We start from the raw sequence: 24,577 nt of genomic DNA on the forward strand, positions 1-24,577 counted from the left end.
CCATTACACATACGTGCGTGTTTATATGTGTCCATTTGTTACATTTTCTTTTACCATGTGTTTGTTCTTGCATATTAATGTGTAACCACAGCTCTCTGTGCAAATATTTTATTCTTGACTTTATGTTGTGTTGCATCCACGAAACATTTGTGCATATTCAGTTTCCAGGATGCAAGTATTGCATGTTCTGCTCATGATTGATTTTTCTTACAATTTGTATGTTTTACATATAACTTTTGTATAGCAGGTGGCTTGTATATGCTGTGCTGTATTTTTTATGTACATCTTTACAGCAGAAATATTATCGGAAAATTGTGTAAATAGAAATGCTGTGTCTAATTGTTAAAGACAAATCATATATTCGCAGAGGAACCGCTTTTAAGGAAGCAGATTCGAAAGTTCAAAACTTTTAATATACAAGGAAAACAAGATAAAATCATCATTCAAAACTCTTAATATACAAGGAAAACAAGATAAAATCATCACATGAAAAGAGCATTTGGAAAGTGTACAGATTCTCATAACAATGTATATATGACGGTGTATTATCTAAAATGATCCTGAAAAGCAATTAGGTATATTAATGTTCTCCATAACAACATAATTCTCTATGACCGAAGAATGTGACCATTTTCTATGATTACCACCTTTAACTATGTTGCACGCCGTAAGATGGCACTGTGTCGTAGCCCTTGACGTTATATATAAGAATATGCAACTAAGATAGAGTTACGCCTCTTAAGTGCATATTCCTATTGTAAACATTGACCCGCAGCAGCACCAGAAGTAAAAATGGTGGGAATAGTTGTTAAATTTCTTACGTTGCTCGTGTCACCGGGTATGATATCGTGTTGGAGCAGTAGGAACGAATAGTGAAGCCTCGGAGGATGATTCCTTTATCATTTAAAATGGAAGACAGGTAAAATGACAAAAATTATTGATGATTTATTGATGTTGATATGGGTAGTCTGATAATATTCGCTGCGAACTGTAAGGATCTTAGAATTATTTTGAACACCTGAAAGTATAGAGAAGATTTTTCGAGAGATGGTTATGACTTGTTGAGGGCCTTAATGACTGTGGCAGGTGATAAGCTTGACACCCCGATAACCAGCGGTGGCAAAAGTCCAGTTTAGCTCCGCATCACTAATGATTTGGATGTTGAGTGATTATGAGTTGCAGTGTTGTTATTATGGTTAAAGAATACAGTAAGAAGTCAGGGAGTGTGATTATCAGCCTTGTAGTTTAGAACTATATCAAAGGAGCGATAGTAGTGAGGGATATGCGTGCAAGGATTGTTTATGCTGGAAATGGTAGCACACTTGTAAGAAATACAAAACATGAAAAGCATGGTAATTTCCTACTTTGTTGATGCTCCGTTTTTAGATGATAGAATTCAAAGAAATCTTTAAGAGATGCATTGTTACAATGTGTATGGGTGATGGTGGATGTGGGAGTTTAGGCGTATCTCTTTTAGCTTTACCAAGTTAAAGTTTTCGTAAAGTGACAGGGCTTTGAATTAGAGGGAAATTGTAGGGTAAAAAGATTAAAAATCAGCATTGGTTCTGTAACCCCTAGGGGGTGGTTGATAAATTGGTTACCTGGTGTTGGGTACAGATTATATCATATATATATATATATATATATATATATATATATATATATATATATATATATATATATCCCATTTTAGAAAGTTAAAATACAAGAAGTGGAGGATTTCTGGCCCCCTGCTCTAGTCGCCTTCTACGACATGTGAGGAATGCGTGGGAAGCACTCTCTCTCTTCCCCATCCCCAGGGATAGTACATATACATACACATACATATACACATATATATATGAAAAATGTAAGAAATAATTTAGAAAACTGAAACTTGAAACGCTACCTCGCACACATGAGGGGGGAGGGGGATGTTATTCCATGTGTGGCGAGGTGGCGATGGGAATGAATAAAGGCAGACAGTGTGAATTGTGTGCATGTGTATATATGTATGTGTCTGTGTGTGTATATATATGTGTACATTTAGATGTATGGGTATGTATACTTGCGTGTGTGGATGTGTATATATATGCATGTGTATGAGGGTGGGTTGGGCCATTTCTTTCGTCTGTTTCCTTGCGCTACCTCGCAAACGCAGGAGACAGCGACAAAGCCAAATAAATAAATAAATAGATAAATATATATATATATATATATATATATATATATATATATATATATATATATATATATATATATATATATTTAAGGCGTGGGCTATGGATAGAGTTGTGCGCAGGAGGGTGGATGTGCTGGAAATGAGATGTTTGAGGACAATGTGTGGTGTGAGGTGGTTTGATCGAGTAAGTAATGTAAGGGTAAGAGAGATGTGTGGAAATAAAAAGAGCGTGGTTGAGAGAGCAGAAGAGGGTGTTTTGAAATGCTTTGGGCACATGGAGAGAATGAGTGAGGAAAGATTGACAAAGAGGATATATGTGTTGGAGGTGGAGTGAACGAGGAGAAGTGGGAGACCAAATTGGAGGTGGAACGATGGAGTGAAAAAGATTTTGAGTGATCGGGGCCTGAACATGCAGGAGGGTGAAAGGCGGGCAAGGAATAGAGTGAATTGGATTGATGTGGTATACTGGGGTTGATGTGCTGTCAGTGGATTGAATCAGGGCATGTGAAGCGTCTGGGGTAAACCATGGAAAGTTGTGTGGGGCCTGGATGTGGAAAGGGAGCTGTGGTTTCGGGCATTATTGCATGACAGCTAGTGTGAGTGTGAACGAATGGGGCCTTTGTTGTCTTTTCCTAGCGCTACCTCGCACACATGTGGGGGGAGGGGGATGGTATTCCATGTGTGGCGAGGTGGCGATGGGAATGAATAAAGGCAGACAGTGTGAATTGTGTGCATGGGTATATATGTATGTGTCTGTGTGTGTATATATATGTGTACATTGAGATGTATAGGTATGTATATTTGCGTGTGTGGACGTGTATGTATATACATGTGTATGGGGGTGGGTTGGGCCATTTCTTTTGTCTGTTTCCTTGCGCTACCTTGCAAACGTGGGAGACAGCGACAAAGCAAAAAATATATATATATATATATATATATATATATATATATATATATATATATATATATATATATATATATATATATATGCTCTTCCCCAGTCTAATGCTCTATACATGCCTTAACCCCATCCTGCATGAACGAGTAGGCCTTGCACTTTTTGAATGAGCCTGGAAGATGATCACACAGTAGCTCAAGGTAACTATGTCTGTTCTTAATTTGATTCTTAGGCAATACCACAAAGTGACCAACAACATAATAAGTAAAATATTCCCATACATAAGTTAAGTCTGGTCAACCGTACACATTCCTGCCGTGGCTACCTGTCTCTGAAAAGGTGGACTTATCTCCCCACAAGGCACTTCTGAACTTAGCCATATCCCACACTACATACCTTTTTTTTTTTGCAAAAATCAACTCGTTTCTTCTGGTGATGGTTTACAAGTGGTTTGGGATGCAGCCAGCACCTCTAGTATTTAGGGTTCTCCTGTAAGTAGCACTACATGGTCCTTACCAACATATGACTGAGCAGTCTACAATTTTTTTCTTTTAATTCTTGTGCACTTGAATGTCATTCTGCATTCACTTGGTATTTAAGAACATTCAGAATACATGGAGAAGTTTTTTAATCTTCTCAGGGCATTTCACATGGGTTGGTGTTATGGTGCCACCACTATCATTAAATTTCTTCACCCATTGTTGAATTAATCTCAAGCTCACACTGGTAATGTTAGAAAAATCCCTGTGTGGTTAATTTCCTTTGTAAAGTGCAACTATAGAAGCTATTTTGTCACATATGAGTGAAATAGGGGATAGGGGAGAAAGAATACTTCCCACGTATTCCCTGCGTGTCGTAGAAGGCGACTAAAAGGGAAGGGAGTGGGGGGCAGGAAATCCTCCCATCTTATTTTTTTTTTTTTTTTTCCCAAAGAAGGAACAGAGAAGGGGGCCAGATGAGGATATTCCCTCAAAGGCCCAATCCTCTGTTCTTAAAGCTACCTCGCTAATGCAGGAAATGGCGAATAGTTTGAAAGAAAGTAAAATATATACCTCGCAAACGCGGGAGACAGCGACAAAGTATAATAAATAAAAAAAAAAAAAATATATATATATATATATATATATATATATATATATATATATATATATATATCCCTAGGGATAGAGGAGAAAGAGTACTTTTCATGTGATCTCTGTGTGTCATAGAAGGTGACTAAGAGGGGTGAGTGTTGGGGGGGCTTGAAAATCATCCCCTCCAGTTTTTACTTTTCTAAAAGAAGGAACAGAGAATAAAGCCAAGTGAGGATTTTCCCTCGAAGGCTTAGTCCTCTGTTCTTAATACTATGTCACCAACGCAGGAAATGGCGAATATTTATGAAAAAAAAAGTTTAGACATATGGAGAGAATGAGTGAGAAAAGATTGACAAATATGACATGTCATAAGTGGAGGGAACAAGGAAACCTGTGAGACAAAATGGAAGGATAGAAGGATGGAGTGAAAAAGATTTTGACTGATCACGGCCTGAACATGCGGAGGGCGAGAGGTGTTTAAGGAATAGAGTGAATTGGAATGATGTGGTATATCGGGATTGACATGCTGTCAGTGGACTGAATGAACTAGGGCATGTGAAACGTCTGGGGTATACCATGGAAAGATCTGTGGTTTTGGTGCATTACACCTGACAGCTAGAGACCATGAATGACTGTGGTCTTTTTTTTTTGTCTTTTTACCTGGTGCTACCTTGCTGGTGCAGGGGGTGGCGATGCTGTTTCCTGTGGGGCAGTGTGGCGCTGGGAATGGATGAAGGCAAGCATGAATATGTACATATATTTATGTATGTCTGTGTGTATATGTATATATATGTTGATATGTACATGTATGTGCATATATGTATATGAGTGAAAGGGTCTTTCTTTGTCTGTTTCCTGGCACTACCTTGCTGATGAGGGAAATGATGATCAAGTATAATATATATATATATATATATATATATATATATATATATATATATATATATATATATATATATATATATATATATTATTATTATTATTATTATTATTTTTATTTTGCTTTGTCGCTGTCTCCCGCGTCTGTGAGGTAGCGCAAGGAAACAGACAAAAGAAATGGCCCAACCCACCCCCATACACAATGTATACACACACACGTCCACACACACAAATATACATACCTATACATCTCAATGTACACATATATATACATACACAGACACATACATATATACCCATGCACACAATTCACACTGTCTGCCCCCATTCACTCCCATCGCCACCTCGCCACACATGGAATACCTTCCCCCTCCCCCATTATGTGTGCGAGGTAGCACTAGGAAAAGACAACAAAGGCCCCATTCGTTCACACTCATTCTCTACCTGCCACGCAATAATGCCCAAAACCACAGCTCCCTTTCCACATCCAGGCCCCACACAACTTTCCATGGTTTACCCCAGACGCTTCACATGCATTGATTCAATCCACTGACAGCACGTCAACCCCGGTATACCACATTGTTCCAATTCACTCTATTCCTTGCATGCCTTGCACCCTCCTGCATGTTCAGGCCCCGATCACTCAAAATCTTTTTCACTCCATCTTTCCACCTCCAATTTGGTCTCCCATTTCTCCTCGTTCCCTCCACCTCTGACACATATATCCTCTTGGTCAATCTTTCCTCACTCATTCTCTCCATGTGTCCAAAGCATTTCAAAACACCCTCTTCTGCTCTCTCAACCACACTCTTTTTATTTCCACACATCTGTCTTACCCTTACATTACTTACTCGATCAAACCACCTCACACCACATATTGTCCTCAAACATCTCATTTCCAGCACATCCACCCTCCTCCGCACAACTCTATCCATAGCCCATGCCTTGCAGCCATACAACATTGTTGGAACCACTATTCCTTCAAACATACCCATTTTTGCTTTCCGAGATAATGTTCTCGACTTCCAAACATTCTTCAAGGCTCTCAGAATTTTTGCCCCCTCCCCCACCCTACAGTTCACTTCCGCTTCCATGGTTCCATCCGCTGCCAGATCCACTCCCAAATATCTAAAACACTTTACTTCCTCCAGTTTTTCTCCATTCAAACTTACCTCCCAATTGACTTGACCCTCAACCCTACTGTACCTAATAACCTTGCTCTAATTCACATTTACTCTTAACTTTCTTCTTTCACACACTGTACCAAACTCAGTCACCAGCTTCTGCAGTTTCTCACATGAATCAGCCACCAGCGCTGTATCATCAGCGAACAACAACTGACTCACTTCCCAAGCTCTCTCATCCACAACAGACTGCATACTTGCCCCTCTTTCCAAAACTCTTGCATTCACCTCCCTAACAACCCCATCCATAAACAAATTAAACAACCATGGAGACATCACACACCCCTGCCGCAAACCTACATTCACTGAGAACCAATCACTTTCCTCTCTTCCTACACGTACACATGCCTTACATCCTCGATAAAAACTTTTCACTGCTTCTAACAACTTGCCACCCACACCATATATTCTTAATACCTTCCACAGAGCATCTCTATCAACTCTCTCATATGCCTTCTCCAGATCCATAAATGCTACATACAAATCCATTTGCTTTTCTAAGTATTTCTCACATACATTCTTCAAAGCAAACACCTGATCCACACATCCTCTACCACTTCTGAAACCACACTGCTCTTCCCCAATCCGATGCTCTGTACATGCCTTCACCCTCTCAATCAATACCCTCCCATATACTTTACCAGGAATACTCAACAAACTTATACCTCTGTAATTTGAGCACTCACTCTTATCCCCCTTTGCCTTTGTACAATGGCACTATGCACGCATTCCGCCAATCCTCAGGCACCTCACCATGAGTCATACATACATTAAATAACCTTACCAACCAGTCAACAATACAGTCACCCCCTTTTTTAATAAATTCCACTGCAATACCATCCAAACCTGCTGCCTTGCCGGCTTTCATCTTCCGCAAAGCTTTCACTACCTCTTCTCTGTTTACCAAATCATTTTCCCTAACCCTCTCACTTTGCACACCACCTCGACCAAAACACCCTATATCTGCCACTCTTATCATCAAACACATTCAACAAACCTTCAAAATACTCACTCCATCTCCTTCTCACATCACCACTACTTGTTATCACCTCCCCATTTGCGCCCTTCACTGAAGTTCCCATTTGCTCCCTTGTCTTACGCACTTTATTTACCTCCTTCCAGAACATCTTTTTATTCTCCCTAAATTTTAATAATACTCTCTCACCCCAACTCTCATTTGCCCTTTTTTTCACCTCTTGCACCTTTCTCTTGACCTCCTGTCTCTTTCTTTTATACATCTCCCACTCAATTGCATTTTTTTCCCTGCAAAAATTGTCCAAATGCCTCTCTCTTCTCTTTCACTAATACTCTTACTTCTTCATCCCACCACTCACTACCCTTTCTAATCAACCCACCTCCCACTCTTCTCATGCCACAAGCATCTTTTGCGCAATCCATCACTGATTCCCTAAATACATCCCATTCCTCCCCCACTCCCCTTACTTCCATTGTTCTCACCTTTTTCTATTCTGTACTCAGTCTCTCCTGGTACTTCCTCACACAGGTCTCCTTCCCAAGCTCACTTACTCTCACCACCCTCTTCACCCCAACATTCACTCTTCTTTTCTGAAAACCCATACAAATCTTCACCTTAGCCTCCACAAGATAATGATCAGACATCCCTCCAGTTGCACCTCTCAGCACATTAACATCCAAAAGTCTCTCTTTCGCACGCCTGTCAATTAACACGTAATCCAATAACGCTCTCTGGCCATCTCTCCTACTTACATAAGTATACTTATGTATATCTCGCTTTTTAAAACCAGGTATTCCCAATCATCAGTCCTTTTTCAGCACATAAATCTACAAGCTCTTCACCATTTCCATTTACAACACTGAACACCCCATGTATACCAATTATTCCCTCAACTGCCACATTACTCACCTTTGCATTCAAATCACCCATCACTATAACCCGGTCTCGTGCATCAAAACCACTAACACACTCATTCATTATATTATTTTTTATTTTGCTTTGTCGCTGTCTCCCGCGTTTGCGAGGTAGCACAAGGAAACAGACAAAAGAAATGGCCCAACACACCCCCATACAGATGTATATACACACACGTCCACACATGCAGATATACATACCTATACATCTCAATGTACACATATATATACACACACAGACACATACATATATACCCATGCACATAATTAACACTGTCTGCCTTTATTCATTTTCAATCGCCACCTCGCCACACATGGAATACCATCCCCCTCCCCCCTCATGTGTGCGGGGTAGCGCTAGGAAAAGACAACAAAGGCCTCATTCGTTCACACTCAGTCTCTAGCTGTCATGCAATAATGCCCGAAACCACAGCTCCCTTCCCACATCCAGGCCCCACACAGCTTTCCATGGTTTACCTCAGACGCTTCACATGCCCTGATTCAATCCACTGACAGCACGTCAACCCCGGTATACCACATTGATCCAATTCACTCTATTCCTTGCCTGCCTTTCACCCTCTTGCATGTTCAGGCCCTGATCACTCAAAATTTTTTTCACTCCATCTTTCCACCTCCAATTTGGTCTCCCACTTCTCCTCGTTCCCTCCACCTCTGAGACATATATCCTCTTGGTCAATCTTTCCTCACTCATTCTCTCCATGTGCCCAAACCATTTCAAAACACCCTCTTCTGATCTCTCAACCACGCTCTTTTTATTTCCACACATCTCTCTTACCCTTACATTACTTACTCGATCAAACCACCTCACACCACACTTTGTCCTCAAACATCTCATTTCCAGCACATCCACCCTCCTACACACAACTCTATCCATAGCCCACGCCTCGCAACCATACAACATTGTTGGAACCACTATTCCTTCAGACATACCCATTTTTGCTTTCCGAGATAATGTTCTCGACTTCCACACATTCTTCAAGGCTCCCAGGATTTTCGCCCCCTCCCCCACCCTATGATTCACTTCCGCTTCCATGGTTCCATCCGCTGCCAGATCCACTCCCAGATATCTAAAACACTTTACTTCCTCCAGTTTTTCTCCATTCAAACTTACCTCCCAATTGATTTGACCCTCAACCCTACTGTACCTAATAACCTTGCTCTTATTCACATTTACTCTTAACTTTCTTCTTTCACACACTTTACCAAACTCAGTCACCAGCTTCTGCAGTTTCTCACATGAATCAGCCACCAGTGCTGCATCATCAGCGAACAACAACTGACTCACTTCCCAAGCTCTCTCATCCACAACAGACTTCATTTTTGCCCCTCTTTCCAAAACTCTTGCATTCACCTCCCTAACAACCCCATCCATAAACAAATTAAACAACCAATGAGACATCACACACCCCTGCCGCAAACCTACATTCACTGAGAACCAATCACTTTCCTCTCTTCCTACATGTACACATGCCTTACATCCTCGATAAAAACTTTTCACTGCTTCTAACAACTTGCCACCCACACCATATATTCTTAATACTTTCCACAGAGCATCTCTATCAACTCTATCATATGCCTTCTCCAGATCCATAAATGCTACATACAAATCCATTTGCTTTTCTAAGTATTTCTCACATACATTCTTCAAAGCAAACACCTGATCCACACATCCTCTACCACTTCTGAAACCACACTGCTCTTCCCCAATCTGATGCTCTGTACATGCCTTCACCCTCTCAATCAATACCCTCCCATATAATTTACCAGGAATACTCAACAAACTTATACCTCTGTAATTTGAGCACTCATTCTTTTATTTTATTTTTTTTTTTTTTTTTCATACTATTCGCTATTTCCCGCGATAGCGAGGTAGCGTTAAGAACAGAGGACTGGGCCTTTGAGGGAATATCCTCACCTGGACCTCTTCTCTATTCCTTCTTTTGGAAAATTAAAAAAAAATATATATATATATATATATATATATATATATATATATATATATATATATATATATATATATATATCTTTTTTTCTTTTAAACTATTCGCCGTTTCCCGCGTTAGCGAGGTAGGGTTAAGAACAGAGGATTGGGCCTTTTTTGGAATATCCTCACCTGGCCCCACTCTGTTCCTTCTTTTGGAAAATTATATACGTTTGTAAGTTTGAATGGAGAAAAACTGGAGGAAGTAAAGTGTTTTAGATATCTAGGAGTGGATCTGGCAGCGGATGGAACCATGGAAGCGGAAGTGAATCATAGGGTGGGGGAGGGGACGAAAATCCTGGGAGCCTTGAAGAATGTGTGGAAGTCAAGAACATTATCTCGGAAAGCAAAAATGGGTATGTTTGAAGGAATAGTGGTTCCAGCATTGTTGTATGGTTGCGAGGCGTGGGCTATGGATAGTGTTGTGTGCAGGAGGGTGGATGTGCTGGAAATGAGGTGTTTGAGGACAATGTGTGGTGTGAGATGGTTTGATCGAGTAAGTAATGTAAGGGTAAGAGAGATGTGTGGAAATAAAAAGAGCGTGGTTGAGAGAGCAGAAGAGGGTGTTTTGAAATGGTTTGGGCACATGGAGAGAATGAGTGAGGAAAGATTGACCAAGAGGATATATGTGTCGGAGGTGGAGGGAACGAGAAGTGGGAGACCAAATTGGAGGTGGAAAGATGGAGTGAAAAAGATTTTGAGTGATCAGGGCCTGAACATGCAGGAGGGTGAAAGGCGGGCAAGGAATAGAGTGAATTGGATCGATGTGGTATACCAGGGTTGACGTGCTGTCAGTGGATTGAATCAGGGCATGTGAAGCGTCTGAGGTAAACCATGGAAAGTTGTGTAGGGCCTGGATGTGGAAAGGGAGCTGTGGTTTCGGGCATTATTGCATGACAGCTAGAGACTGAGTGTGAACGAATGAGGCCTTTGTTGTCTTTTCCTAGCGCTACCCCGCACACATGACAGGGGAGGGGGACGGTATTCCATGTGTGGCGAGGTGGCGATGGGAATGAATAAAGGCAGACAGTGTGAATTGTGTGCATGGGTATATATGTATGTGTCTGTGTATGTATATATATGTGTACAATGAGATGTATAGGATGTATATTTGCATGTGTGGACGTGTGTGTATATACATGTGTATGGGGGTGAGTTTGGCCATTTCTTTCTTCTGTTTCCTTGCGCTACCTCGCAAACGCGGGAGACAGCGACAAAGGAAAATAAATAAATAAATCCTCCCCTCTCGTTTTTTTTCAATTTTTCCAAAAGAAGGAACAGAGAACGAGGCCAGGTGAGGATATTCTCTCAGAGGCCCAGTCCTCTGTTCTTAACGCTACCTTGCTAACGCGGGAAATGGCGAATAGTATGAAAGAAGATATATATATATGTTATATATATATATATATATATATATATATATATATATATATATATATATATATATATATATATATAAGCCGGCAAGGCAGCAGGTTTGGATGGTATTGCAGTGGAATTTATTAAAAAAGGGGGTGACTGTATTGTTGACTGGTTGGTAAGGTTATTTAATGTATGTATGACTCATGGTGAGGTGCCTGAGGATTGGCGGAATGCGTGCATAGTGCCATTGTACAAAGGCAAAGGGGATAAGAGTGAGTGCTCAAATTACAGAGGTATAAGTTTGTTGAGTATTCCTGGTAAATTATATGGGAGGGTATTGATCGAGAGGGTGAAGGCATGTACAGAGCATCAGATTGGGGAAGAGCAGTGCGGTTTCAGAAGTGGTAGAGGATGTGTGGATCAGGTGTTTGCTTTGAAGAATGTATGTGAGAAATACTTAGAAAAGCAAATGGATTTGTATGTAGCATTTATGGATCTGGAGAAGGCATATGATAGAGTTGATAGAGATGCTCTGTGGAAGGTATTAAGAATATATGGTGTGGGAGGCAAGTTGTTAGAAGCAGTAAAAAGTTTTTATCGAGGATGTAAGGCATGTGTACGTGTAGGAAGAGAGGAAAGTGATTGGTTCTCAGTGAATGTAGGTTTGCGGCAGGGGTGTGTGATGTCTCCATGGTTGTTTAATTTGTTTATGGATGGGGTTGTAAGGGAGGTAAATGCAAGAGTCCTGGAAAGAGGGGCAAGTATGAAGTCTGTTGGGGATGAGAGAGCTTGGGAAGTGAGTCAGTTGTTGTTCGCTGATGATACAGCGCTGGTGGCTGATTCATGTGAGAAACTGCAGAAGCTGGTGACTGAGTTTGGTAAAGTGTGTGGAAGAAGAAAGTTGAGAGTAAATGTGAATAAGAGCAAGGTTATTAGGTACAGTAGGGGTGAGGGTCAAGTCAATTGGGAGGTGAGTTTGAATGGAGAAAAACTGGAGGAAGTGAAGTGTTTTAGATATCTGGGAGTGGATCTGTCAGCGGATGGAACCATGGAAGCGGAAGTGGACCATAGGGTGGGGGAGGGGGCGAAAATTTTGGGAGCCTTGAAAAATGTGTGGAAGTCGAGAACATTATCTCGGAAAGCGAAAATGGGTATGTTTGAGGGAATAGTGGTTCCAACAATGTTGTATGGTTGCGAGGCGTGGGCTATGGATAGAGATGTGCGCAGGAGGATGGATGTGCTGGAAATGAGATGTTTGAGGACAATGTGTGGTGTGAGGTGGTTTGATCGAGTAAGTAACGTAAGGGTAAGAGAGATGTGTGGAAATAAAAAGAGCGTGGTTGAGAGAGCAGAAGAGGGTGTTTTGAAATGGTTTGGGCACATGGAGAGAATGAGTGAGGAGAGATTGACCAAGAGGATATATGTGTCGGAGGTGGAGGGAACGAGGAGAAGAGGGAGACCAAATTGGAGGTGGAAAGATGGAGTGAAAAAGATTTTGTGTGATCGGGGCCTGAACATGCAGGAGGGTGAAAGGAGGGCAAGGAATAGAGTGAATTGGAGTCATGTGGTATACAGGGGTTGACGTGCTGTCAGTGGATTGAATCAAGGCATGTGAAGCGTCTGGGGTAAACCATGGAAAGCTGTGTAGGTATGTATATTTGCGTGTGTGGACGTGTGTATGTACATGTGTATGGGGGGGGGGGCCATTTCTTTCGTCTGTTTCCTTGCGCTACCTCGCAAACGCGGGAGACAGCGACAAAGTATAAAAAAAAAAAAAAAAAAAAAAAAAAAAAAAAATATATATATATATATATATATATATATATATACATATATGTATATGTACATATTGGAAAGGATCACAATTTTGCGCCTGATCAAGATATTCCCATGAGTCCATGGGAAAATGAAACACGACAAGCTCCCAAGTGCACCCCCCGCGCAACAACCACATCTCCAGGGGAGACACAAGAGAGAAACACAAGTCATACATACATACACACACACACACACACACATATATATATATATATATATATATATATATATATACATATATATATATATATATATATATATATACATGTTATCCCTGGGGATAGGGGAGAAAGAATACTTCCCACGTATTCCCTGCGTGTCGTAGAAGGCGACTAAAAGGGGAGGGAGCGGGGGGCTGGAAATCCTCCCCTCTCACTTTTTTTTTTTAATTTTCCAAAAGAGGGAACAGAGAAGGGGCCCAGGTGAGGATATTCCCTCAAGGGCCCAGTCCTCTGTTCTCAACGCTACCTCGCTAATGCGGGAAATGGCGAATAGTATGAAAGAAGAAGAAATGTACATGTATATATATATGTGTGTGTGTGTGTGTGTGTGTGTGTGTGTATATATATGCAGGTGTGGGCTATAGATAAAGTAGCGCAAGGAAACAGACGAAAGAATGGGCCAACCCACCCACATACTCATGTATATACATACACGTCCACACACGCACATATACATGCCTATACATCTCAACGTATACATATATATACCCACACAGACATATACATATATACACATGTACATAATTCATACTGTCTGCCTTTATTTATTCCCATTGCCACCCCGCCGCACATGAAATAACAACCCCCTCCCCCGCATGTGTGTGCGGTACCGCTAGGAAAAGACAGCAAAGGCCACATTTGTTCACACTAAGTCTCTAGCTGTCATGTAATAATGCACTGAAACTACAGCTCCCTTTCCACATCCAGGCCCCATAGAACTTTCAACTGTTTATCCCAGACACTTCACATGCCCTGGTTCAATCCATTGACAGCATGTCGACCCTGGTATATCACATCTTTCCAATTCACTCTATTCCTTGCACGCCTTTCACCTACCTGCATGTTCAGGCCCCGATCACTCAAAATCTTTTTCACTCCATCTTTCCACCTCCAATTTGGTCTCCCACTTCTCCTCGTTCCCTCCACCTCTGACACATATATCCTCTTGGTCAATCTTTCCTCACTCATTCTCTCCATGTGACCAAACCATTTCAAAACACCCTCTTCTGCTCCCTCAACCACACTCTTTTTATTTCCACGCATCTTTCTTACCCTATTATTACTTACTTGATCAAACCACCTCACATCACATATCGTCCTCAAACATCTCATTTCCAGCACGTCCACCCTCCTCCGCACAACTCTATCCATAGCCCATACCTCGCACCCATATAACATTGTTGGAACCACTATTCCTTCAGACATACCCATTTTTGCTTTCCGAGATAATGTTCTTGACTTCCTCACATTCTTCAACGCTCCCAGAACTTTCGCCCCCTCCCCCACCCTATGATTCACTTCCGCTTCCATGGTTCCATCCACTGCCAAATCCACTCCCAGATATCTAAAACACTTCACTTCCTCCAGTTTTTCTCCATTTACACTTACCTCCCAGTTGACTTGACCCTCAACCCTATATATATATATATATATATATATGTATATATATATTTTTTTTTTTTTTTTTTTTTTTTTTTTTATACTTTGTCGCTGTCTCCCGCGTTTGCGAGGTAGCGCAAGGAAACAGACGAAAGAAATGGCCCAACCCCCCCCCCATACACATGTACATACACACGTCCACACACGCAAATATACATACCTACACAGCTTTCCATGGTTTACCCCAGACGCTTCACATGCCTTGCTTCAATCCACTGACAGCACGTCAACCCCTGTATACCACATGACTCCAATTCACTCTATTTCTTGCCCTCCTTTCACCCTCCTGCATGTTCAGGCCCCGATCACTACAAAATCTTTTTCACTCCATCTTTCCACCTCCAATTTGGTCTCCCTCTTCTCCTCGTTCCCTCCACCTCCGACACATATATCCTCTTGGTCAATCTCTCCTCACTCATTCTCTCCATGTGCCCAAACCATTTCAAAACACCCTCTTCTGCTCTCTCAACCACGCTCTTTTTATTTCCACACATCTCTCTTACCCTTACGTTACTTACTCGATCAAACCACCTCACACCACACATTGTCCTCAAACATCTCATTTCCAGCACATCCATCCTCCTGCGCACATCTCTATCCATAGCCCACGCCTCGCAACCATACAACATTGTTGGAACCACTATTCCCTCAAACATACCCATTTTTGCTTTCCGAGATAATGTTCTCGACTTCCACACATTTTTCAAGGCTCCCAAAATTTTCGCCCCCACCCCCACCCTATGATCCACTTCCGCTTCCATGGTTCCATCCGCTGACAGATCCACTCCCAGATATCTAAAACACTTCACTTCCTCCAGTTTTTCTCCATTCAAACTCACCTCCCAATTGACTTGACCCTCACCCCTACTGTACCTAATAACCTTGCTCTTATTCACATTTACTCTCAACTTTCTTCTTCCACACACTTTACCAAACTCAGTCACCAGCTTCTGCAGTTTCTCACATGAATCAGCCACCAGCGCTGTATCATCAGCGAACAACAACTGACTCACTTCCCAAGCTCTCTCATCCCCAACAGACTTCATACTTGCCCCTCTTTCCAGGACTCTTGCATTTACCTCCCTTACAACCCCATCCATAAACAAATTAAACAACCATGGAGACATCACACACCCCTGCCGCAAACCTACATTCACTGAGAACCAATCACTTTCCTCTCTTCCTACACGTACACATGCCTTACATCCTCGATAAAAACTTTTCACTGCTTCTAACAACTTGCCTCCCACACCATATATTCTTAATACCTTCCACAGAGCATCTCTATCAACTCTATCATATGCCTTCTCCAGATCCATAAATGCTACATACAAATCCATTTGCTTTTCTAAGTATTTCTCACATACATTCTTCAAAGCAAACACCTGATCCACACATCCTCTACCACTTCTGAAACCGCACTGCTCTTCCCCAATCTGATGCTCTGTACATGCCTTCACCCTCTCAATCAATACCCTCCCATATAATTTACCAGGAATACTCAACAAACTTATACCTCTGTAATTTGAGCACTCACTCTTATCCCCTTTGCCTTTGTACAATGGCACTATGCACGCATTCCGCCAATCCTCAGGCACCTCACCATGAGTCATACATACATTAAATAACCTTACCAACCAGTCAACAATACAGTCACCCCCTTTCTTAATAAATTCCACTGCAATACCATCCAAACCTGCTGCCTTGCCGGCTTTCATCTTCCGCAAAGCTTTTACTACCTCTTCTCTGTTTACCAAATCATTTTCCCTAACCCTCTCACTTTGCACACCACCTCGACCAAAACACCCTATATCTGCCACTCTGTCATCAGACACATTCAACAAACCTTCAAAATACTCATTCCATCTCCTTCTCACATCACCGCTACTTGTTATCACCTCCCCATTTACGCCCTTCACTGAAGTTCCCATTTGCTCCCTTGTCTTACGCACCCTATTTACCTCCTTCCAGAACATCTTTTTATTCTCCCTAAAATTTACTGATAGTCTCTCACCCCAACTCTCATTTGCCCTTTTTTTCACCTCTTGCACCTTTCTCTTGACCTCCTGTCTCTTTCTTTTATACTTCTCCCACTCAATTGCATTTTTTCCCTGCAAAAATCGTCCAAATGCCTCTCTCTTCTCTTTCACTAATACTCTTACTTCTTCATCCCACCACTCACTACCCTTTCTAAACAGCCCACCTCCCACTCTTCTCATGCCACAAGCATCTTTTGCGCAATCCATCACTGATTCCCTAAATACATCCCATTCCTCCCCGACTCCCCTTACTTCCATTGTTCTCACCTTTTTCCATTCTGTACACATTCTCTCCTGGTACTTCCCCACACAGGTCTCCTTCCCAAGCTCACTTACTCTCACCACCTTCTTCACCCCAACATTCACTCCTCTTTTCTGAAAACCCATACGAATCTTCACCTTAGCCTCCACAAGATAATGATCAGACATCCCTCCAGTTGCACCTCTCAGCACATTAACATCCAAAAGTCTCTCTTTCGCACGCCTGTCAATTAACACGTAATCCAATAACGCTCTCTGGCCATCTCTCCTACTTACATAAGTATACTTATGTATATCTCGCTTTTTAAACCAGGTATTCCCAATCATCAGTCCTTTTTCAGCACATAAATCTACAAGCTCTTCACCATATATATATATATATATATATATGTACGTGTAGGAAGAGAGGAAAGTGATTGGTTCTCAGTGAATGTAGGTTTGCGGCAGGGGTGTGTGATGTCTCCATGGTTGTTTAATTTGTTTATGGATGGGGTTGTTAGGGAGGTAAATGCAAGAGTCCTGGAAAGAGGGGCAAGTATGAAGTCTGTTGGGGATGAGAGAGCTTGGGAAGTGAGTCAGTTGTTGTTCGCTGATGATACAGCGCTGGTGGCTGATTCATGTGAGAAACTGCAGAAGCTGGTGACTGAGTTTGGTAAAGTGTGTGGAAGAAGAAAGTTAAGAGTAAATGTGAATAAGAGCAAGGTTATTAGGTACAGTAGGGTTGAGGGTCAAGTCAATTGGGAGGTGAGTTTGAATGGAGAAAAACTGGAGGAAGTGAAGTGTTTTAGATATCTGGGAGTGGATCTGGCAGCGGATGGAACCATGGAAGTGGAAGTGGATCATAGGGTGGGGGAGGGGGCGAAAATTTTGGGAGCCTTGAAAAATGTGTGGAAGTCGAGAACATTATCTCGGAAAGCAAAAATGGGTATGTTTGAAGGAATAGTGGTTCCAACAATGTTGTATGGTTGCGAGGCGTGGGCTATGGATAGAGTTGTGCGCAGGAGGATGGATGTGCTGGAAATGAGATGTTTGAGGACAATGTGTGGTGTGAGGTGGTTTGATCGAGTAAGTAACGTAAGGGTAAGAGAGATGTGTGGAAATAAAAAGAGCGTGGTTGAGAGAGCAGAAGAGGGTGTTTTGAAATGGTTTGGGCACATGGAGAGAATGAGTGAGGAAAGATTGACCAAGAGGATATATGTGTCGGAGGTGGAGGGAACGAGGAGAAGAGGGAGACCAAATTGGAGGTGGAAAGATGGAGTGAAAAAGATTTTGTGTGATCGGGGCCTGAACATGCAGGAGGGTGAAAGGAGGGCAAGGAATAGAGTGAATTGGAGCGATGTGGTATACAGGGGTTGACGTGCTGTCAGTGGATTGAATCAAGGCATGTGAAGCGTCTGGGGTAAACCATGGAAAGCTGTGTAGGTATGTATATTTGCGTGTGTGGACGTGTGTATGTACATGTGTATGGGGGGGGGTTGGGCCATTTCTTTCGTCTGTTTCCTTGCGCTACCTCGCAAACGCGGGAGACAGCGACAAAGTATAAAAAAAATAAAAAAAAAAAAAAATATATATATATATTTATATATATATTAATTTATTATACTTAATTGCTGTCTCCCACATTAGTGAGGTAGCGTAAGGAAACATACAAGGAATGGCCCAACCCACCCACATACACAATCATAGACATAAATGCCCACACACACACATATACATACTTATACATTTCACTGCATACATACATACACGTAATGCAGACATATGCATATTACATATATACACAAGTACATATTGATCCTTGCTGCCTTCATCCATTCCTGGAGCCACCCCACCACACATGAAAAAGCTCCCCCCTGGCAAGGTAGCACCAGGAAAGGACAAAAAATGCCACATTTGTTCTCACTCAGTCAGTCTCTAGCTATCATGTGTAATGCACCAAAACCACAGCTCCCTTTCCACATCGAGGCCCCACAGACCTTTCCATGGTTTACCCCAGACACTTCACATGCCCTGGTTCAATCCATTGACAGCGCGTCGACCCCGATAAACCACATCATTCCATTTCACTCTATTCTTTGCATGTCTTTCACCTTCCTATATGTTCAGGCCCCCGATCCCTCAAAATCTTTTTCACTCCATCCTTCCACCTCCAATTTGGTCTCCCACTTCTTGGTCCCTCCACCTCTGATGCATATATCCTCTTGGTCAATCTTTCCTCACTCAATCTCTTCATGTGTCCAAACCATTTCAACTCTCTCTTCTGCTCTCTCACCCACACACTCTCTGTTACCACACATCTCTCTTACCCTTTCATTTCTTACGCAATCAAACCACCTCACACCACATATTGTCCTCAAACATTTCATTTCCAGCACATTCACCCTCCTCCGCACAACCCTATCCATAGCTCATGCCTCCCAACCGTATAACATTGTTGGAACCGCTATTCCTTCAAACATACCCATTTTTGCTTTCTGAGATAACATTCTCACCTTCCAAACATTCTTCAACATTTCCAGAACCTGTGCCCCCTCCCCCACCCTCTGTCTCACCTCCGCTTCCATGGTTCCATCCGCTGCTAAGTTTACTCCCAAATATCTAAAACACTTCACTTCTTCCAGTTTTTCTCCATTCAAACTTGCCTCCCAATTAACTTGTCCCCTAACCCTACTGAACTTAATAACCTTGCTCTTTTTCACATTTACTTTCCACTTTCTTCTTTCACACACTTTGCCAAACTCGGTCACCAACTTCTGCAGTTTCTCACCCGAATCAGCCACCAGTGTTGTAGCATCAGCAAACAACAACTGATTCACTTCCCAAGCCACAAGAGACTGGAGTACTTACCCCACTCTCCAAAACTTCCATTCACTTCCCTAACCACCCCATCCATATATGTGTGTGTCAGAGGCGCGGGAGCGGGAAGAGATGGGGGACTGTGTTGGAGATGGAAGGATGGAGTGAAAAAGATTTTAAGCAATCGGGGTCTGAACATACAGGAAGGCGAAAGGCATGCAAGAAACAGAGTGAATTGGAATGGTGTGGTATACCGGGGTTGACGTGCTGTCAGTGGATTGAACCAGAGCATAAGAAGCATCTGGGGTAAACCATGGAAAGTTTTGTGAGGCTGGGATGTGGAAAGGGATCTGTGGTTTCGGTGCATTGCACATGACAGGTAGAGACTGAGTGTGAACGAATGTGGCCTTTGTTGTCTTTTCCTAGCGCTACCTCGCGTGCACACAGGGTGAGGAAGGTGCTGTTTCATGTGTGGCAGGGTGGCGATGGGAATGGATGAAGGCAGCAAGTATGAATATGTACATGTGTATATATGTATATGTCTGTGTACGTATATGTTGAAATGTATAGGTATGTATATGTACATGTGTGGGCATTTATGTATGTGCATGTGTATGTGGGTGGGTTTGGCCATTCTTTCGTCTGTTTCCTTGTGCTACCTCGCTAACGCGGGAGACAGCGACTAAGTATAATAGAATAAATAAATAGAAAAAATGAATATTCACCATTTCCTGCATTAGCGAGCTAGCGTCAAGAGTGTATATGTTTATAGCTTTAATGAGATGACCCAGCTGCCCATGCTCTCTCAGTGTACTAAAAAAGTGAATATTTCATCAATATATTGAGGAATTGCTGTGATTTTGCTGTGGTTACTGTATTTCTTAACTTGTTGAAGTGTATTTAGAGTTTATGAAGGTACCCTGACACTGGTGTCACTATTAGCATTGGTGTTAGAGTTGTTTCCCATTTTCTTTAATTCTTAAGTGCAATTGGTAGCTGGCTTGAATAAATAGTCCAGTAATTTGCATTATCCTTTTACAGCACTGGTTGAGATCTTTTAGGAAAGATTTTATTTCATTTTGATTATTTGATGAGCAGCATCCATATTTTTGTTACTTTATGTACTAATTTTTGTTTATTCTGCTTGGAATGTATAATGTATAAATAGGGAGTTGTGGCTGCTGATTATCATGTTTCATCCATAGTCTCCCTATCACTGATACATTCAGAATATTAATGAAAATTTTTTACGTATGGGCTACAAAAGGTATTATCAATAAACATTTACACTTTAACCTCTTCTCTTGCAGATGAGGCTGAGCGACTTGTGGTGATATATACTCCTATTTCATAGTCACAATATAGTGCTCCAGAATGGCTGAAAATAAGACTGGTATTGTAATTACAGTTGCAGAACCAGACTGGAATGAACAAACAATGATGGATTGGAAATTCAAGGAACTCATTACATTAGAGTGTACTGATATTCAGAATGAGGCTAGTACCAGTGTTGAAAATCAACAGGATAGTGTTGATGAGCTTGAAAGTGAGAGCCATATTAAACTGGAGGTTCATCCTGGTCAAAAATCCTTCAAGCATGCAACTAAGAGGACAGGCAGAGGAAAGAAGAGGAAGAGGAATAAGAACTTTTTGTGTCCATATTGTGACTATAGAGATGACAGTAAGTTTAAGTTAGAAAGCCATATTAGGTATCATACTGGTGAAAGACCCTTTTGCTGTGATTTTTGTAACCGTAGTTTTGCCACAAAGGGAGTATTAGATCTTCATATCAGGACTCACACAAAACAATATCCATATTTTTGTTGTAAATGTGGAGGATCATTTATATGTAATACAGCATGTGTAAAACATCAAGCAAAGGAACATGGTATGGTGGGGAATGAAGTAAATATGATGTTTCTGAAAGAAGATGTATCACATTTAGGAGAAGAGCATTTGATAATCAAAGTGAAGAGAAATGGTCAATTTCATCGGGGCAAATTCAGATTTATTAAAGATCTTAGCATCAATTCATGAATATTGCAGATGAACTGTGGATGCAGCACTTTATATACTTATTGTTTTTGAATATATTTCAGTTTCTGTGGGGAGGATCAGTTGCATACAGCCTCTTGGGTCCAAGGTAATATTCACCCCTTATGGGAGTAAAATTTTTAGCTTAAGGTTTCCCAGACTTAACTCTGCTTTTAGGCAAAAGGGAAGGGCCTTACAATTATCTGGAATAGAAATTATACCCTGTGACATTATAAACTGTCTGTATTGTGTATATCTTTTATAAACTTGTTGAAAATTGAAATTTTTCATGTTACTGATGCCTGCAGTGAGTACCGTTTCTTGAAAAATATTTTACTTGGAAGTTCTCAAGATTGTAAAGCAATAATGATTTGTTGCTATTGCACCTATTTCCTGCTGGAGGTAGTTGATGCATTCCACAAAAATATGCAGAAGTACAGTAAGGGAAAGATCTGTCTGCATAGATTTTTTCTGTTATACAGTAATATAGGCAGAAACATGCCTAATTCATTGCCATCTTGGATGAGAGAAAATTAGAGTATAAGGCACTTGTCAGCCTTACTCTTTCAAGTGTAAAGTTGTAGGAAGAGGGAAAGACAAAAGAAGGAAGAAATTTCTACAGTTTCATTCCTTGAGGAAAGGATTGAGCATTGTAAATCAGTCTTCATGTGGTTGATGTTTACACAGAATCTGTAGGAAGCAGCAACCATGCATATGCCACAAGTCTAAGCCTTAGTGGCAGGAACATGCACTGCTCACTAAAGCAGTGGCCATAATGGTACTAGTAAAACAGAGAGAGGGCAGCAACATTAGAGCAGATAGAAAGGTATGGAGAGATATAAAAGTGGAAGGCTTTTGATTTCATTCTGGCTAGTGGAAGGCATTTGATTTCATTCTGTCTAAAAGAAAGGAATAGGTAGATCCACCTTAGACATGCTAGCAGTACTACATACTAAGGTGAATGGAACCCATAATTATCTACTTATACTGTACTGAGAGGAAGTTTTTGACTCGTGAGACTTCAATTCTTTTGAACATTTTCTGTCATACAGCCTATAAAGTTTCTGTATGCTGTTTGAACTAACCATGTCCTCAGTCATTCTGTTTCATTCATATACCCCTCTTATATGGGAAAAGTATTTCTTAAATCCTTTTTGACAAGTTTTTTACTAATTTCATGTCCTCTGGTTGTTCTATCCTACATCTCTTGAAGAACTTTTCCCTGTCCACACCATCAGTCTGTTTAAAAACTTAAAGATTGTTATCAGGTCACCCTTCAGAAGTTGCAAGTTGTGTAGATTTAAAGCCTCCAGCCTATCCCAGTAACTTAGCTATCTTAACTCTGGTAGCAGTCTCAGTTGCCCTCCTCTGGTCCTCTATTGCTCTTTGTGCATAAAGAAGTGATGACCAAACCTGAGAAGTATATTTTAGTTTTGGCCTTATGCAGGATATGAAAAGCTTGCTAAATATTTCCTTATCCATGAACTTGAAGGTTTATTTGATATATGATGGCAGTCTCTTTTTAACTGTTCTTCTGATATGGAACTCTGGTGACAGGGTAGAGACAGGGAAGATGTTGACTCCCAAGCCCTTCTCTCACAGAATATTGAAGCTTATTTCCTACTTGGTAATATTCATATTGGAGCCATCTCTCACTTTGTCCCTTCCTCAGTACTTACATATTTTTGGATTGACTTTCATCAACCATGTTTTAAACCAACTTTGGAGTCTCATTAGCTAAGCCTTCTTGCTTTTGGAGATACGGAACAGCTGCTCACAAGAGAAGTATTTACAACACTTATGAAACATTCTCAGCTTTTGAAAAGATTTTTTCATGTTCAGTATGTGGGGTTTCCAGGACAGAGATAAGGATATGGTTATGCCCAATATGTTGAATGTTATTGCAGGGATGAATTGTAATGTTTGAAATTTGATAATGAGAAACTAGCATGATTTAGAAAAAATATTGGGAGAAACTGGGTTAAGCAGTGTCGTATTTCATCAAAAGAGTTTCCACAGCTGGTGAACTCCCCGGTAGCATATTTGTTGCCCTCATTTAGACCTTCTCTCTTAGCTCTTTTTGCTTCTGTAGATGAGGTGACTATACTTGAGAAACTTGTGGAATAGTTTTGGCCTTATGTATGATATGAGGAGGTTGCTAAATATATCTTTATCTGTCCGGATATTTTACATAAGACAGATTGTCTCTTTACCATTCTACTAAAATGGGACTCTGATGGTAGGTTAGGGATGATGCTGACTCCCAAGTCCATCTCGCACAGAATTTTGAAGCTTATTTCTTGCCATATGATATAATCAGATTGAGGCCTTCTTTCACTTTTTCCCATCCTCCTTACTTTGCTTTTGCTAAGGTTGAATTTTATCAGTCTGGTTAGGTTCCCTTGAAAGCAAGTGCAATGTTGCTCACACTTCATTTCCTTCATAGTTTTGCATCATCTGCAAACAAATTCTTTTATAAACATATACTGTCAGGCAAATAATTCACATAGATCATGAAG

The 24,577-nt window shown here is 41.2% G+C and overlaps 1 long non-coding RNA gene across 1 annotated transcript; it reads left to right on the forward strand.

The window, feature by feature from the left end:
* The first annotated feature begins 688 nt into the window (after positions 1–688).
* On the forward strand, positions 689–22,341 carry LOC139753688 (uncharacterized). Its single transcript, XR_011713749.1, has 2 exons — positions 689–919; positions 21,335–22,341. It is a non-coding gene; the product is annotated as an uncharacterized lncRNA (long non-coding RNA).
* The last annotated feature ends 2,236 nt before the right edge of the window (positions 22,342–24,577 follow it).

The sequence above is a fragment of the Panulirus ornatus genome, chromosome 15, assembly GCF_036320965.1.
Source record: "Panulirus ornatus isolate Po-2019 chromosome 15, ASM3632096v1, whole genome shotgun sequence".
Classification (NCBI taxonomy): domain Eukaryota; kingdom Metazoa; phylum Arthropoda; class Malacostraca; order Decapoda; family Palinuridae; genus Panulirus; species Panulirus ornatus.